Raw genomic sequence first — 18,969 nt, 5'->3', positions numbered from 1 at the left:
TCCCTTTCTTGCGAATCTGCCCCAAAGTCCCAAAGCAGCACCATATTTTCATTGTTAAAAGGAGGAACTACGCGAGAACAGCACCACAGCCGAGCGTATAAGAGAGTTGAAGAGTGATGCTATTTCTCTGCAATATCACGAGCACCATAGACAGACAATGACATTCACCATCAGTAAGACTGCATTTAACACAAGTATATCAGTTCCAGATCCATTCCACTCCTCAACCATTCTCACGAATACAAACGGGAGACATACCAAACACAACATTAATGTGATTCGAGTATTGCAGATTCCTGCCCAGCAGAAACCCTACAAAAATTTCTCTTACATCGCCTTCGACACTATCACACGAAGTACAGTGACAAAAAGCAAAGAAAAAGAGAGCGAAATTTTGCCATTATCTGTAACCATGTTTCGTAGAAATAGGATACAAACACAACTTGACTCACTCTGATATTATGGTGGTTTATATGCACCTTCTTAGGCCTCCTTAAATATGAAAGATAAACAAATGGGAGAAACAATAATATTATATGATTAATTCTTAAATAATGCATGTATTCAGACGAGAATAAAACTTTTGTTGTTGTTCCTTTGCAAAGGATTCTGGTCATGCAAATTTCTAAGAGGGTTGTGGTTCCTGCAGACGTAATTTCATGCACGGATATCCTATAAGGGAAACTAGGCTTCTTGTTTGATTGGCTGCATAAAGGGCAGCCCCTCTTGTTTCGAATTGTTTTGTTACTTGTCTTTGCAAAAATGATTCATGTCTGTTCCGAGAGTCCAAACGTTTTAAACGCAATCTCTCTCACCTGTTGAAAAATATGTCCATTTATTTGTGCTTTCTGGCTTTGCGGGTGGTGCGATCCTACCACGAACCTAAGTTTCCAAACTACAGTATAATATTATATTCTCATCACAATTAAAATCGTCATGAATGTGGAAATCAAAGCATTACAGTACTTCCTCTTCGCCCGCCCCAATGATTTCTTCCTCATCTACTTTGGTTTGGAAAATGAGCACAACAGGCAGGAGCCTAGCGTTAGAAGCGTGAGGGTGCAGTACCTCGGGTCGTTACTAGATGTCCCTGTAGTCAGCTGCAAAATGTGCAGCACCGCAGCACGAGCTCCCTGAAGAGTCAGCAGCACCAGGGGCAGTAACAAGTGATATTACCACAACATCAAGCATTAAGGGGCATATCAGCATCGAGGCGATATCAAATTATCGCCGCTTTTGCGTCAGTTTTCGGGCGAAAAGCGGCGATAATTTTTTCGCCTAATTAGCAAGGTCACGCTATCGCGTGAAACCTTGCATTAGCACCCGGATTCTTAACGGCCATCTTTGCATCTCTACTGAGATGCAAAGTGGGCGTTCCTGACCTGACATAACTGGAGAAATGTCGCTAAGCGACATTTCTCCTATCATCAAGCCCCACGCTATGAAGCATAGTGGCAAGAAAAGTAGCGATAACCCCTGTTATCGCTACTTTCCTTACGCCTGCTTCAAGACTGACTTAGCCATGATATCCTATGGAAGGTGGATATCATGGCTAAGTATGTGAGGCCCTATCATCAAGCTAACGCCAAACTTTGTGAGATTATCGCTGGGTTTCCAGCGATGATCTCACGTTTGGCAGTTAGCGCTAGGATTTTTATCGCTTTTGAGATAAGCGTTGCTAATAGCACGCTATCTCAGCGATAAAAATCCACGCTAGCCGGCAATATTTATCCTAGCGCTAAGTGCGCTTAGCGATAATTATCGCCGGTTGTTACTGATATGCCCCTTATTCTTTTTAATATTGTGTTTTTGAGATGTCATTTATACAACGAAGAAGCAGTGATGCATGTTTTGCAAGTTCTATATTTGGTGTAGAGGGTGTTTTGAGCAATGTTAAGTAGTCTTTTATATTCCTAGGTTTTTGTGTGCTAAGTATCCTACAGCTGTTTTTAACTGTCCCTGTAGAGCTGTAGGGTCAGGGCCGGCTTTAACACTGGTGGCGCCCTGTGCGACAACGTTTGTTGCCCCCTCCACCCCCCTAATGACCACCCATGCCACGGATTCCCTCACCACCACCCTTTACCAGTGCTCTTCAAGTCCCCATAACCACTCAGATTCATTTAGTTTTATAGCACCACTTATACCAGTGTAAGGTGTCAAAGCACTTTACATCATACACACATTGCACAAAGACAATCATACATGTGTAAATCAGTGTATAGGAAATGTTACATCAGACAGGACTACAAGGTGTAGGAGTCACTTGTCATCAAAAACGGTAGTATAGTTTAGGAGTCCTAAGTCTGGAAAAGCAGCAATTCAGAAGGTAAAACTTAACGCCATTGTTAAGGGTTCTCTTCAATAAGAATTGATTTCTACCCAAATGAACGCTTTTTGCCAAGATTAGGATAATGAAAGACTTGGCAAAAAAAGCAGCTCTTTGATGACGGTTAATAGCTCAGTGTTCCTAACTAGGATTTTAACTTACAAACTGCAAGTAACAAAAGGACGTCTCTGACAGATGCAGTAACACACTGACCTATTTTACATTATATGCACTTTGTGATCTGCATGGTAGACATTATTTGCAGCGGGCACATTAACCGTCTGCACTACCTTACAAGCAGTCAAACTTCCCCTAGACAAAACTCTGGTCTCTCTCCAGGAAGACGATTAATCACCGGAATTATCTTGACATTTTAATTGATGCCTGAAAATTGCTGGAGGCTAGGAACGCGACAGCAGGTGCTTTTAAAATGAGAATATACTTGCAAACTGACGCCCCCACCCCAAGTCAGCTCCCGGTGCGGTGGCGCTGATCGCACCATCCTAGAGCCGGCCCTGTGTAGGGTCATAACCATTTACAAGCTGTGGCAGTAGTGGTAGCAGCAACGTTGAACACCACAATGCTATGGCTCTGTGGAGGCAGCAGCATGGTGTAGATTCATAACCAGTGTGAGCTGTGGTAATGGCGGAAGCAGCAAGGGTGCAGAACTGTTACCTGTATGAGATGACCCTGTGGAGGCAGCGACACAGGTGCAGTACTATAATCTGTATTAGATGACCCTGTGGAGGGTACAGCAAGAGTGCAGCATCATAACCTGTATGTGTAACCCTGTGGAGGCAACAACAAGGGTATAGTGCTATAACCTGTATGAGACGACCCTTTGGAGGCAGCAGCAAGGGTATAGTACTATAACCTGTATTAGATGACCCTGTGGAGGGTACAGCAGCGATATAGCATTATACCTGTATGAGGTGACCCTTTGGAGGCAACAGCAACAGTACAGTACTTCTGTATTAGATGACCCCACAAAGACAGCTGCACTGGTGTAATGCTATAACCCAGCGTTTCCCAAACTGTGGTCCGCGGACCCCCAGGGGTCCTTGACACATTCCCACGGGGTCCTGAATGCTTGTTGGTTCCTTAATTTTCTTAGTTCCGCTTTAATTGTCTCAGCTCTTTGGCTCCTTCGTTCCCCTTTTATTATTGTTTTTTGGGGGGAAGAGAGAGAGTCCAGCCACTTTGGAAGGCAGGTACCCCCTACGCCGGCAGTCCTACTGCTGACCACTCCCGCTCGCCGGGAGGAATGCTGTCAGTGCCTAGCACTTGCTGGCCTGAACTCTCCCTTATGTTTGCCAAAGCTGCCACAGATTTTGCTGCCACCGAATTTGCTGCCACACTGCCTGCAACTACGCCTCCTTAAACTCAAGCTGCATGTAGCTCAGCACACACCGCCCTCCCACACTGCTCCTTACTGGCGTCTGGAAAAGCCGACCAGCCTGTTCACGAATGGTGCGAAGCTGCTTATTGCTCACTGAAAGCGATGGAGGGCAGGTGGGATAGGCTGGTGGGATGAACTGATGGAGGAGCGCTGCTGGAGTGCTGGAGGCTAATCCAAGGCAGCAAGTATGTGAGAGCTTGCGGCTTACACAAACCGTTGTGACACTGACCCATGGCATTTTGCTGCCATATGTCCCCTTTTGCCCTGAAAGCACAAGTACAACCGGCAGGAGGGCTCTTCTCCCTCTGGAACTGCATGTGAGTGTTTTATTTACAAGTGTATGCACACATTTACAGTAAAAGTGCGCGCATGCTTTAAAAATGTCTTTCCTTTTTATGTCAGCCTCATGTAACATAGCTGCCAATGTTTCAAATTGCCTATGTGTGACATTTTCATAATTTCAATTACATTTTGGGTGAAATTCAAAGACTAAAAGTGACACTTATTTGTGAGCAAAGCAATTATAGAGCTGCTTATGTTGATTTTTGTGTCTGTGGCTGTTGCAGTGGAAAGGCACATGTGTATAGGTTGCCATTACTTGGCAGGCGGGTAAAAATAGATGCAGCCAGGATCAGCAGTAGGATGTTCGCACTGCTGTCCGATTGCTCACTTTCCAGAAGCCCTTGGGTGAATTATGTGTGCTGTCAAGCTTTCATGCTCACTTTCCATAAGTCCTTGGGTGAATTATGTGTGCTGTCAAGCTTTCATGCTCACTTTCCATCACTTTCCATAAGTCCTTGGGTGAATTATGTGTGCTGTCAAGCTTTCATGCTCACTTTCCCTAAGTCCTTGGGTGAATTATGTGCGCTGTCAAGCTTTCATGCTCACTTTCCCTAAGTCCTTGGGTGAATTATGTGTGCTGTCAAGCTTTCATGCTCACTTTCCATCACTTTCCATAAGTCCTTGGGTGAATTATGTGTGCTGTCAAGCTTTCATGCTCACTTTCCCTAAGTCCTTGGGTGAATTATGTGCGCTGTCAAGCTTTCATGCTCACTTTCCCTAAGTCCTTGGGTGAATTATGTGCGCTGTCAAGCTTTCATGCTCACTTTCCATAAGTCCTTGGGTGAAGTATGTGCGCTGTCAAGCTTTCATGCTCACTTTCCATAAGTCCTTGGGTGAATTATGTGTGCTGTCAAGCTTTCATGCTCACTTTCCATCACTTTCCATAAGTCCTTGGGTGAATTATGTGTGCTGTCAAGCTTTCATGCTCACTTTCCCTAAGTCCTTGGGTGAATTATGTGTGCTGTCAAGCTTTCATGCTCACTTTCCCTAAGTCCTTGGGTGAATTATGTGTGCTGTCAAGCTTTCACACTCAGACATATCAAGCTCTTATTCCGTGTAGCCTTTGCGGTTTGTTGTTGGCAGGGGACGGGGGCAGTGGGCCTCCTAACAGGACAGGGTCATGTCAGGTGCCACGCGAGGCCTCTCTGAAATATGCCTGAACTGCACTGCTCACCCCTTGGTAGTAATATGTTGTTCTGCTGTCTGTAACTAAAGATTACGTCTAACAGGTGTTTATGGTAATTGGAATAGTATTGTTCCATGATCCCGCTGAAACAATATGCCTCCTGTGCAGATACCATCCGGCCATGCCTTGCACTTCCATGAGGAACTCCTAATATAGACATTGATTTTGCTCTGTACACTGGACTCATCGCTTTGTGCACTATCTTGTTAGAATTTTCACAACATTTGTTGCTTCTTGGGCCATGTCGTTATTATAAAATGCTTCATAAATGTATAATTTTTTTTAGACCTTCTTAAACGGTGCAGAGGTAAACATGCTAATAATTCACAGTCATTCAACCTGTTTCTGCAAGGAAGGGTCACCACTCCTAGGCTCTGAAATGAGAATGTAGAGGTGCTGCTATGGCTGAGAGCAGGAGCCTAGTACCACTAAAAATAATACACCGCTGTACGCATACATGTCCATGCCAATAGACCCAATCCAGCCTGTCTCCCGCCTGAAATTGCCTCTGCTTCAATAGACGTAAATGGAGGAAAAACATTCTCCCAAACATTTTTTAAATAACCCACTTTCCTCTTCTAAAATGTTGGCATGTATGCGTATGCATGATTTAATTATTCTCCGTGTGACATCAGCTGCTCATGCCATGTCCCATGGCTGCCAGCAAACCACACAGAAAACTTCTGTGACACTCAGGTGTACATTGAATCAACATCAACACAGTTACGGCCAGTGTGTAGCAGACAAAATGACTTTCTGAAGTGTTCTCGCTTAACTCCAACCCTGATCATATTTCCCCATACTATTGTGCGAACCACTCTGTACAATTAACAATGGACTGCCTCCACAATGGAGGCCAAATGAATGAGCTATGCCTATTTAAACTGAGCAAATGGAATTATCTTGAAGCAGCGTACATAAGTTTGTCATTTCCATGCATACGATTTGCTTGTGTTATCTGTCTTTTCAACAAAAGCAGTGCAGATACAGTGTTAAAATCTTCTTACAGGTGCTGCCTCATCTCTAAACGACAAATCAAATGAAGTCTGGAACCATCTGATGAGGACAACCTGTAGTTAGTAGGTAAAGTAGTGAAGGTCTACTACGTGCCTCACCAAATAGCTTCCATAGATATTGATTTCATAATAACCGAATGTTGTGAAATTGACTTGTCATTTGTAGGTATCCTAAAAAACATAAGGAAGATGGATCGCTGGCTTAACCTTAAGCGGAAAGCCATTGAAGACATCAATGATGGGCTATCATGCTCAAAACAAAGGGATTTAAGTGAAAAGAAAAAGAAGTGCCGCAAATACGATGTTGAATATTTAGAAATGGGTTTCACATGTTCAGGTTCAGAACATGAACCGCAACTAAAATGCGTGCTATGTTATGAAATTTTCTAAATTACGAAGGCACTTGGAAACTAAGCATAAACGACATGCGACTAAATCCACAGAAATCTTCAAGAATAAAGGGCAAGAGCTCCTAAAAAGTAGAAAAATAATTAAGAAAACTGCAAGAGGATCTGTTAATGAAAATGCTCTGAAAGCTTCCTATGAAGTGTCCATGCTCATAGCAAAAGCTGGAAAACCTCATACAATTGCTGAAGAACTAATAGTACCTGCTGCTAAAGCCATGGTGACAGCAAGGGTGGGAGAAAAAGCAGCAAAAGATTTACATTTGGTGCCATTATCTAACAACACTGTAAAAAAGAGAATTGACAACATTTCAGACAACATAAAGGAACAGCTGATCGAAAGAATTTGTAAAAGTCTGCATTATAGCCTACAAGCAGATGAAAGTACGGACATAGCAAATAAATCTCACCTCCTGTGTTATGTTAGATACGATTTTGAGGGGAACATTTTTGAGGATTTACTGTTCTGCCGCTATTTCATACATACCACTGCTGAAGAGGTCTTCAGCAGTTTCAAGGGGCTTTCTGACCTCAAATGGAATTCAGTGGTCCAAATGCATAGGAATCAGAACAGACGGGGCACGTGCCATGTCTGGGAGACTAACTGGACTTGTAGCAAGAATAAGGGAAATTGACTCTTCAGTTGTATGTTATCATTGTTGCATTAATCGAGAAGCATTAGCCACTAAGGAGATACCAGAGGAATTAAAGAAGGTCTTGAATGAGTCAGTCAAAATTGTACATTTTATCAAAGCTAGGTCACTAAATTCAAGGCTTTTTGAGCAGCTTTGTCAGTCCATGGATAGTGATCTTCATGGGCTTTTGCTGCATACAGAAGTCCGATGGCTGTCTCGTGGTTGAGTTTTGTCTCGGCCTTTTGAATTAAGAGATGAACTCAGAGTTTTCGTCACTGAACTGGAACCTCCATTTGCACTTGATGAGCGCTTACATGACTATACTTGGTTAGCTATGCTGGCATATATGGCAGACATCTTCACCCATTTAAATGCACTCAATTTGAGTATGCAAGGAATAGGTATCACAATTTTTAATGTCGAAGACAAGATTGAGGCAATGATAAAAAAGTTAGACCTATGGCCTCTTCACTTATCACAAAGAAATTTTGATTCTTTTCAGAACCTGAAGACATTCTTGGAATCTGCTGATGATGAATTATCGAACAGAGTCTTAGAAATTTTTATCAAGAATCTCCAAGATATGCGGTGTCGTTTTCGTCAGTACTTTCCACTTCTTGATGAAAGAAAAAACTGGATTAAAGAACCTTTTAATGTAGATATTGACAATGTAATGGGGCTGACAGCATCTGAAGAAAACAGTTTGATTGAAATCTTTACAGATAGTGCACTTAAACTTCAATTCAAGGAAAAGTCTTAGAGTCTGACACATTATTGGTTGCAAGTACAAACAGATTATCCTAAATTATCGCACAAGGCAACCATCTTGCATTTTTGCGAGGGGCATAAGAATGCAGTCGAGGTGCTACCTTGTACACTAGTCAAAATAATTTGCCAATCTACTAGTCTTATGGAATAGGTATTCAAGATATTTTTGTGTATTTACTCATTATTTGAACTGTCCATTGTATTTCGGTGTTACATTATGATTCATAATATTTTCTTCATTGCTATGCATGCCTCAATTTATTAATATGCTGTAGAAAGTAGGTGTCTCCAAAAGTATCTTATGTATTACAATATTGATTGGCTCACTCGAATGATACATTGCTAGTCCGACCCTACTAAGCCACATCTCATTACCAGATGTGAGTGTATCTTCTATGTCTAAAACCCCACGAAAGATGCTGTTTTTGGGAGATGTGCCAGGTCTTTTTGATCCGGGCCCAAGGCTCCTAAAGATCTGGCCTGCTTTATAAAGTTCTCTATTTGTTTGCACATTGGAGGAGATCATCTCAGAATACTGGGACGCAGAGGAACCAACAGCCGTTTCTTCTAACGATTTAGGGATTTTTACTGTTTAAAACTTGGTGATGTCATCTATCCATGCCTCAGGTGGGATAGAGACAACCCAAAAGTTCTTTGTCCAACAGTTTAGAGCAGCTATCCTCCAAAACTGGCTAGTGTATTTTCTTAAAGCGGCTTGATGTAATTTGTGCCAAATTTGATCATATTCCTACCCCTTTTGAGTGATTCAGTGTGTTTTCCATTTTTCCTAAGACCCTGAAACTTTTCTTTCAAGTTATAGATTATTGCAAGATTTGTTTGCGCCTGAGCTTGTTTATCTCAACAGATAATTTGCATCCGCAGCATCTTTCGTATTATTTTTTTAATTTTTTGTGTGTTTTTGTTGAACAATCCATTGCCCTTGTTACTTTCTAAATACAGGGGCATATCAGCAAGGGCCGGAGATAATTATCGCTAAGCACACTTAGCGCTAGGATGATTATCGCCGGCTATCGCTGCTTTCTATCGCAGAGATAGCATGCTATCAGCAATGCTTATATCCAAAGCGATAGAAATGCAAGCGTTAGCTGGAAAACAGTTTGATTATCGCTGGAAATCCAGCGATAATCGCACTGTGACCGGTGATACCTTGCTGATAGGGCAGGGTGGTCTTGGCCACGTCATCCACCTCCCACTGGATTACATGGCTAAGTCAGAACTAAAGCAGGCTTGAGGAAAGTAGTGATAACCATGGTTAGCCCTACTTCTCTTATCGCTATGCTTCATTCCCTTGATAATTGGAGAAATATCGGTTAGCGACATTTCTCCAGTTATTTCAGGAAGGAACGCCCACTTTGCATCTCATTAGAGATGCAAAGCAGGGCGTTCAGTAAACAGGCGCTAAGGCAAGGATTCACGCGATAGCGTGAACTTGCTGATATAGCGATAAAATTATCGCCGCTTTTCAGACGACAACGGCTGCAAAAGCGGCGATACTTTTTTATTGCCGCCTTGTAGATATGCCCCACAGTTCTCATACTATGTAACGAGATCATCCTCTGTAAACTATCAGGTCCAAACTAGCTATAGCCATCTTATTGCAATGTTTTATGTTAGTGGTGTTCCGATGCAATGGTCCATGTTTTGGGCCAACATCACTCTGACCATATCGAGTCTCAAAGGACCATTCAGAGGATTGTTCGAGCAAAGGCTCAAAGGTAACTTGTAGAACTGCTCGCTCACTGTGTGTAAAATGTAACAAATTTACTTATGAGATTAAATTTAATTATTCATGGTTCGAGATTATATAGTCTATTGTTGAGATGCCGGTGATGCATCTTCTAGTGGGTCTGGCAGGTATATCTGACTCAACTCTTCCATTAATTATGATGCCACCTATGATTAGTAGGAACGCACGTAGATTGCAATGTTTGTGAGCTCAGTTTTACAAGTTCTTGCAAAGATTTATTATGGGATATTGCACACTTCTTCTAGGTATGCCTGTGTGGAAGTTCAATTTTACCAGAGTAATCTGAGTAATTTTTGTAATCTTGTATTATTCATTGATGCGGAATGGGACTACCAATAATAACACAATTGCACCCACTCAAGTAATTAAGAGTTATTTGAGCCTGTGGAGGCTTTATGTAATGTAGACAGCGTGCTCAGCATAATAACTAAAAGGAGTCACTGTGCCACATTCTTTAATCATTGTCCCGTAAAGTGTGGCTCTTAGCTGAAAACACATTGGAACTAGGGCCGCTGATATGTCGGGCCGGAGGGGCCAGGCACCCCACCATCATAATGCCAATTGCGGCACTCGCGCTTTAGCTTTAAACATCTGAAGCTAAAGTGCGGGTGCCGCGATTGCTTCAAAAGTAAGGAAATAGAAAATGTTCATTTTTTTCAATTTCCTTACTTTTGAACCACTGCGGCACCCACGCTTTTGCTTCAGATGTTTAAAGCTAAAGCGCAAGTATCGCAATTGAAACTAAAGTAAACAAGGAAGAGGACCATGGGGTTCGCGGTTCGATTGCCGGCGGCAGGTCAGCCCAACACCATGTGATTCTGGGCAATAGCTCTCTTGAGGGCCCCCAGCGCCGGGAAACCACTTCGGAGGTAGCTGTGCACTTTACAAATTCAAGGTTATTATTATTAAATAGGGAAAAAAAAGTCAGCCGCATATTTTTTTCTTCTGTTTGTTTACTGTTGTTATAATGGTGGAGTGCGTGCCCAATTGTAACAAAAGTTAATAAATAGGGAAGAAAAAAAAGCACGTAATCAGTTGTCCCATTTCTATGCTGCCCTCAGAGGGAGAGGTTGTGGTTCAGGGGTTAGAGCTGCAGACTCGGGAGCTGGGGACCAGTGCTTGAGCCTCAGCATCGGCTCAACAATGGTAATTATTAGTGGCTCAACAAGTGTAATTATTAGGAAATCACGGACCTTTCAATAATATATAAATAAAGAGGAGAGTGACAAAAGAAAAACGTAATCTCCCTGCGCCTATCCAAAAATGAATGTGTCCTTCTGTACCATAACTGGTGTTCTTCTTGGAAAGTGCTTCAATACCATCGGGTGGAGCTCGCAGACCTGCAATAGCCATATGGGAAGAGAGGTCATCACACTGTACTGTGTGATGGCCAACTAATATGTTCTCAGAGTGAAATCGTCAGAAAGAGAACTAAACACACAAAGGAGGGACTTTGACAGAAATGTACAAATAAGAAGCCAGCATTTATGAAAGCCACAATTAGTAACCAATAGCAATCCATGGGTTTGCCAAATCCCACAGAACAGATTTAACAGGTCGATCTAAGCATGACCTAAAAATGGTGAAATTAAGGGGCAGATTACAAGCCCCTTGCGCCACCGGTTCATAATTTTTTGTGACGCACAGGTGGCGCATTTTACTGCTCCATATTTACAACGACAGGAAAAGACACAGTGCATGACTTTTCCTGTTCTTGTAAATATGGCCCTTTTGCACGCAGCACTTTGCATGAAAGGGGTGTTTCATGGGTGTTGCAGTGGGCGTTCCCACGCTACACCCATGGAATCTATTAATTTCTCCTCATTTTCTTTTCCTCTTTCTATAAGTGCTGCATTCTGCAGCACTCATAGAAAGAGGAAGTCACCTCTAATGATTGTTTATGTACAGGAAGGGTTCCCTTCCTGCACATAAACAATCATTGAAACAATGACGCTTTTCAACTTCTATGTGTGCTAATGCAGCACACATAGAAGTTAAACAAGCATTTGCAATGCAAACGGTCTCGCCTTTGGGACCTTATATGTATTTAGCTACACAGCACATTAGCCTGGGTGCTGAAACAGCTACTGTTCTTTAACATGGAGAGAAAGTAAGCACCAAACTGCGTGACACGGCAGGTATGAGAACACATGGAGAGAAATATTGCCTTTCAGCGGGAAATTGTATAGTCCAAATCTCAGTTTTTAATATAAAAGCAGGGCCTTCGGCGGTCATATCACTGAAAATACAAGATTTGAAAAAAATATTATTGTCTACGGGTGTTTATGGAAGACAATTTATATGGACTGGAAACTAGAGAATGCTAAAGTGATTCTGGTATTTTACTGATCTCTTCTAAAGTATATACTAAAGTATATGCTAGAGATCTCGAATGCTACCTTCCTATGGTTTTAAAGCCTTAACAGATTTTAACGCGTTTTACAATAAATACTGTGCACTTCCTGTTTGGGTCCCTAACTGTGGTGCTTGGTTTGAAAATGTCGTTGAATGCCCCAGCACAATTATTATTATAATGCACAGAGCACTTTGCACGCTGCTTGCTGCACGTTGCAACGCTAGGCGCGACCTAAAAAGAGAATAACGTAAGTGGTATGGCATTCTGCTGCTACTGCTGTGGTCTTGAAGCAGTGCTTACCTTCTCTCTGAAAGTGTTCAGGGGCACATATTTATAGATATGAAAAACGTGAATTGTCAGGATCTGAATCTGAAGTTGGGAGGTGAAAAAGAACCATCATTGGCACAGCCAACGGATCTTTGAAAAGACTGAGGAAGTCAAATATTAGAGCTTTTTGGATCTTGGATCTTGTATCTTGTACATATCATGTAAATAGAATTGTGCAGATCTGTGCAGCATGGCGAAAAGTAAAAAAAAATGCGATATGATACGGCCAGTGTTGAGTACGCCATAACACTTTTGTTTAACTTTCATCCATGTTGCACAGCAGATGCGCTGCTGTCACAAAACAAAAATATGGGGAAAGCCAACAGATCTCAAATAGGTGAGCTCTAACTTTGCATATGCTTGTTTTACTGGTGCTTTCAAAAACGATCTCCAAGGGCCTGAAAGCGAGCTTGCCCTCTGAACTGAGCCCCAGGACCATTGGGCTCATCCTGACCTTCACTCACCTACTGCTGGACTGTGGTGTTCCTTCCCTCGCCGGAGCCGTGACTCCCGTGCCCTCAGCCCCTCCTTGAGCCGTGACCGGACTGCTTAGCCGTCCCTGCCTTGGGAAGAGCCTCGCTCGATCTGAGCCGCTCTCCCTACGCCGTGCTGGGCTGCCCCCGTCACCTCGCTCGCCGGAGGACCGTTGCGCACCTTCACTCCTCCCGCCGGAATCGGCGCTGTGAGCATCTCCAAGCCTCGGTCGGCCCAGACGTAGAAAGCGTGCCCGGCTGCCCCGCTTTGCTCACTTGCCAACCTGAAACACACCGCTCTTGCTGTGAGCCTGAAGGACCAGACCCCCCTCGTAAAGTGTGGGAGCCCCGGACGCCGCCTCGCCCTTCTGAAAGAGCCGCTGAGTGTCCCGCACCCGCCTTCATGAAAAGAAACAAGGTACTGTACTTACGAACTCGTCCGCGAGCTCGCATCGGATCCAGGGCCTGCAACGTTCTGTTTTCCCTGCCGTCTGACGCGTGCCTCCCGGTTACCGTCTCAGCGCGAAGAGCGCTAAGACCCACAGTTCCCCTTGTTGCCCCGCCTAAGAAGACTTTCCGTATAAAAGAACTTTCCGTATTCATAGAGATCGTGGCCCCACCTTTTCACCGTTACTGGGTCTTGTACTAAGTCTGCTGAAAATATATAAAAGCCTTATTTTTTGTATACAACCTGCCTGGTGTCCGTCTGTGGTGCATGCAAAGTATTTACTGTGTGTATAATTGCAAGTGCTTAACCGTGTACACCCTGAGGTTTAGCCTTGACTGCTCACGCCACGCACCTAGATGGTGAGCAGGGGTTATTCTAAGGAGCCATCCTTCGCCCTGACTAGAAGTAAAGGGTCCCTGCTTGTCGCTGGTACTTGCCTGCGCCAACCAGAGCCCCCTCATTTCTAACAGTAAGGGAGTGGACCGGCGTACGGCAGTACGGCGTAGGGGTGTGGTCATTCAACACGTGGCTCTGGGCGTGGTTGTGTTTAGGCCTTGCCAAGGAAGTAACTAATGAGTGTGTCTCTGGTGTAGTGTTGGGGCCACCCGTCACAAAATATACAATGTTGCTATGTAGCATGCCCCCCGGAGTGCGGGCTCGGCCGAGGGGTAAATGAGGGTGCACAAGCCCGCATGGGGTCAGGGATCAGAAATACCAACTGTTGTGTGTGTCGCTATTTCAGCAGCATAAGCCAAAGGTCTACCCTCAACCGCATGGTGAGTTCAGCCAGGCATGAACTCTACTCCTGTGTCCACCCTGTCCTTACCATAGGCCTACACACACGTGGCCGCCCACCTTCAGCGCACAACATCACTGTGTGGTTGTCAGGCTTGTGTACATGCGCAGACAGGCATGACAATGGTGTACCGTAGGAGTGCAAGTGATGCAACCGCGCTGCGCACACTAGTGAATAGGCTCGGGGGAGCAGCAGTGAGGCTACGTAATACACATTGATGCCCTCATTTGCAACAAGCAGTATGTCATACAGGAATCACAAAGTCACACATATCACACACCAATGAACCAGTGAGCCTGCCAACACATCATGCAGAACCAACTATTGACTCATGTCTCTCTGCACTGTCACAGGTGACCAAGGACATGCACTCTGCGCTTGGATGATGACACCCCTCCGAGCCCTGAACACACAGGCCCAGAGGCAGTACAATGCGGCCCACAAACGCACAAGGGGCATCGTGGAACGCATAATTGGCGTGTTGAAGTCATGTTTCAGTTGCCTGGACGTCACAGGTGGAAGGCTCCTGTACAGCCAAGACATCGTGTGCAAGATGATCATTACATGTTGTGTGTTGCACAACATATGTGTACGCAGCAATGCCCCTTAGGATACAAGTGCCAGATGCACCGGACGTTGATGATGAAGATAAGGCAGGTGGACCACACCCTCAGCAGCCGCAGCAGTAATAGCCCGTAGGAACACCATCATTGACAATTTCTTTACATGAGCACCTCACATTGTGACAGTCCTTAGAAATCATGGGACACTACAAAATGACCACAGGCACAGCATGTGCAAATAAATGCATTCCAAAAACACATTCCCTGAATGTATGTCACTCATCTGTACAGGCACATCACTCAGACAAGTGTGAGTGCGACATGTAGTGCTAACAATTTTATGATTTGTTCATGGATGGTGGGTGTGTCACCTCTGTGCAGAGAGGCTGTTTAGAGTGTCACGTATTCGAACTGCCATTTCTGTGTGTCACAGTTAGTAGGGAATCCCACTCTTAGGCGTTTCACATGTGTTCAAAATCATTCCATTTGGCTGCCATTTGTGACCTACAGGTGACAACAGGGCTCCTTTTGGGGTCAGATATGTACCACCATGATGCAGGGATGCCCCCAGTGACTCAAGTCCCACAACATGGGCAACATGTGGGAAGTGGGAGTCACTGCCTCTACATTCGTCCACGCTTTCATAATTGATTGATCATGGTCATGACACGTCTGTGTGCAGGAGGGGTTGATTGTCCATCTGCAATGAGAAGGGGAAATGCGGTTTCACAGTGTGTTCCATGCATGTTTCAGCATTGGCGCAGTTTACATGCAGACTGCATGTCAATGTACATTGTGACTGTGAGGAGATGCCTATTTGATGCGGGACAATGGTCATTTGTTCTACGTCACGGATGTGGGTTTGTGCTCGTACATTGTCATCTCACCTTTTTTTTACTCTGCTTTTATGGTGCATTTTCCCGCATGACGTGTGGGAATTGCAGGCCTATCGCTGGTTATCGATGATTTTTGTATCGCGATTGGCCTCATCGCTACTATTTTCGTGTTTCGAGTTTTTCCAGCGTCGCGTTAATTTTAACACGGTCATTTGACGCGTTATCGTGGGCCTATCGCATGGTACTGCCGTGTTGAGAATACCACGTTAACACGGAGTTGTTTTTCCGCGATAGACCGCGATATGAAGAGCTGCGTTAAGCTAAATTTGCGATGGTTATCACACGTTCTTGAGAATATGCCCCGTAGTTGTTTGCCACATTTGTGAGCTCAGCTTTACAATTTCTTGCAAAGAGTTATTCAGGGATATTGCACACTTCTTCTAGGTAAGCCTGCGTGGAATTTCAATTTTACCAGAGTAATCTGAGTAATTTTTGTAATTCCGTATTACTCGTTGATGCGGAACGAGACTACCAATAATAACACGCTTGCACCCACTCACGTAATTAGGAGTAATTTGAGCCTGTGTACGGTTTATGTAATGTAGACAGCGTGCTCAGCATAATAACAAAAAGGGGTCACTGTGCGACATTCTTTAATCATTCTCCCGTAAAACGTGGCTCTTAGCTGAAAGCAGGTTGGAAGTAGGGCTGCTGATCCTTGGGCACTGGAGGGGCAAGGCACCCCACCATCATAATGCCGATTGCGGCACTCGCGCTTTAGCTTTAAACATCTGAAGCTAAAGAGCGGGTGATGCGATTGCTTCAAAAGTAAGGAAATAGAAAATGTGCATTTTTTTCTATTTCCTTTCTTCTGAAGCAATTGTGGCACCCGCGCTTTAGCTTCAGATGTTTAAAGCTAAAGTGTGAGTACCCCGATTGAAACTAAAGTAAACCAATAGGGAAAAAATGGCAGCCGCATATTTTTTTTCTTCTTTTTGTTTACTTTTGTTATAATGGTGGCTTGTGTGCCCGATGGTAACAAAAGTTAGTAAATAGGCAAGAAAAAAAAAAACACGTAATCAGTTGTACCATTTCTATGCTGCCCTCAGAGGGAGAGGTTGTGGTTCAGGGGTTAGAGCTGCCGACTCGGGAGCTGGGGACCAGTGCTTGAGCCTCAGCATCGGCTCAACAATGGTAATTATTAGCAAATCACAGATCTTTCAATAATAAATAAATAAACAGGGATCTCTTAGGGGAAGAGGAGAGAGACAAAAAAAACATAATCTCCCCATGCCTATCCAAAAATAAATGTGTCCATCTGTAACGTAACTGGTGTTCTTCTTGAAAAGTGCTTCAATACCATCGGGTGGAGCTCGCTGACCTTCAATAGCCAGATGGGAAGAGAGGCCATCACACAAGATGACCAACTAATATGTTCTCTGAGTGAAATCGTCAGAAAGAGAACTAAACACACAGAGGAGGGACTTTGACAGAAATGTACCCATAAAAAGTCAGCATTTCTGAATGCCACAATTAGTAACCAATAGCAATCCGTGGGTTTCCCAAATCCCACAGAACAGATATAACAGGTCGATCTAAGCTCGACCTAAAAATTGTGAAATTAAGGGGCAGATTCACAAGCCCCTTGTGCCACAGGTGTGTCACTTTTTGTGATGCACCGGTAGCGCATTTTACTGCTCCATAATTACAAGGACATAAAAAGTCACCCTGCGTGACTTTTCCTGTCCTTGGAAATATGGCCCCTTTGCACGTAGCACTTTGCGTGAAATGGGTGTTCCATGGGTGTGCTGGGGGTGTTTCCACGCAACACCCATGGAACGAGGCACATTTCCAGATTTACGAGGAATCGTAAATCTGGAAATGCGTTTGAATGCTATGCCTCGCAAGGGGAGGCGCAACGAGGAGAAATGTATTAATTTCTCCTCATTTTCTTTTCCTCTTTCTATGTAGAAAGAGGAAGTCACCTCTAATGATTGTTTATGTGCAGGAAGGGTTCCCTTCCTGCACATAAATAATCATTGAAACAATTACGTTTTTTCAACTTCTATGTGTGCAAATGCAGCACACATAGAAGTTAAAAAACTGCATTTCAGATCGTTTTTATGCAAGAAGGGAACAATTCCAGACCAAAAACAATCTCCCCACGACGCAGGCATCCTTGCACCATGGAGCCAGGGTGTCTGGGCTGGCGCATGGGAACAGTTTGTGCGCCAGCGCAGGGAGAAGGATAGAGATACTACATATTGTTGTAAATATGTTGCATCCCTGTGCTTTGAAAGTGACTCAGTGAGGGGCAGTCAAATGGCTTGCGTTCCGCACTGAGTCCCTTTCTTGCAAATCTGCCCCAAAGTCCCAAAGCAGCACCATATTTTCATTGTTAAAAGGAGGAACTACGCGAGAACAGCACCACAGCCGAGCGCATAAGAGAGTTGAAGAGTGATGCTATTTCTCTGCAATATCACGAGCACCATAGACAGACAATGACATTCACCATCAGTAAGACTGCATTAAACACAAGTATATCAGTTCCAGATCGATTTCACTCCTCAACCATTCTCATGAATACAAATGGGAGACATACCAAACACATTAATGTGATTCTTTCTTAACTCGAGTATTGCAGATTCCTGCCCAGCAGAAACCCTACAAAAATTTCTCTTACATCGCCTTCGACACTATCACACGAAGTACAGTGACAAAAAGCAAAGAAAAAGAGAGCGAAAATTTGCCATTATCTGTAACAATGTTTCGTAGAAATAGGATACAAACACAACTTGACTCCCTCTGATATTATGGTGGTTTATATGCACCTTCTTAGGCCTCCTTAAATATGAAAGATAAACAAACGGGAGAAACAATAATATTATATGATTCATTCCTAAAGAATGCATGTATTCAGACGAGAATAAAACTTTTGTTGTTGTTCCGCCACAAAGGATTCTGGTCATGCAAATTTCTAAGAGGGTTGTGGTTCCTGCAGACGTAATTTCCTGCACGGATATCCTATAAGGGAAACTAGGCTTCTTGTTTGTTTGGCTGCATAAAGGGCAGTCCCTCTTGTTTCGAATTGTTTTGTTACTTGTCTTTGCAAAAATGATTCATGTCTGTTCCGAGAGTCCAAACGTTTTAAACGCAATCTCTCTCACCTGTTGAAAAATATGACCATTTATTTGTGCTTTCTGGCTTTGCGGGTGGTGCGATCCTACCACGAACCTAAGTTTCCAAACTACGGTATAATATTATATTCTCATCACAATTAAAATCGTCATGAATGTGGAAATCAAAACATTACAGTACTTCCTCTT

General features: G+C 43.7%; 1 protein-coding gene and 1 long non-coding RNA gene across 2 annotated transcripts in view; one reads left to right on the top strand and one right to left on the bottom strand.

The window, feature by feature from the left end:
• The window catches only part of LOC146835279 (uncharacterized), a 151,644-nt gene extending 136,586 nt beyond the window's left edge, over positions 1 to 15,058 (top strand). The window contains exons 2-3 of the long non-coding RNA XR_014960708.1: positions 6,263 to 6,336; positions 14,598 to 15,058. This is a non-coding gene — a long non-coding RNA (uncharacterized LOC146835279). The remainder of the gene's footprint in view (positions 1 to 6,262; positions 6,337 to 14,597) is intronic.
• AKR1A1 (aldo-keto reductase family 1 member A1) overlaps positions 1 to 18,969 on the bottom strand; it is a 1,289,949-nt gene that overhangs the window by 398,080 nt on the left and 872,900 nt on the right. The window lies entirely within an intron of this gene.

The sequence above is a fragment of the Triturus cristatus genome, chromosome 4_2 (assembly GCF_964204655.1).
Source record: "Triturus cristatus chromosome 4_2, aTriCri1.1, whole genome shotgun sequence".
NCBI lineage: Eukaryota > Metazoa > Chordata > Amphibia > Caudata > Salamandridae > Triturus > Triturus cristatus.
This window is presented reverse-complemented; position numbering and strand designations above follow the sequence as displayed.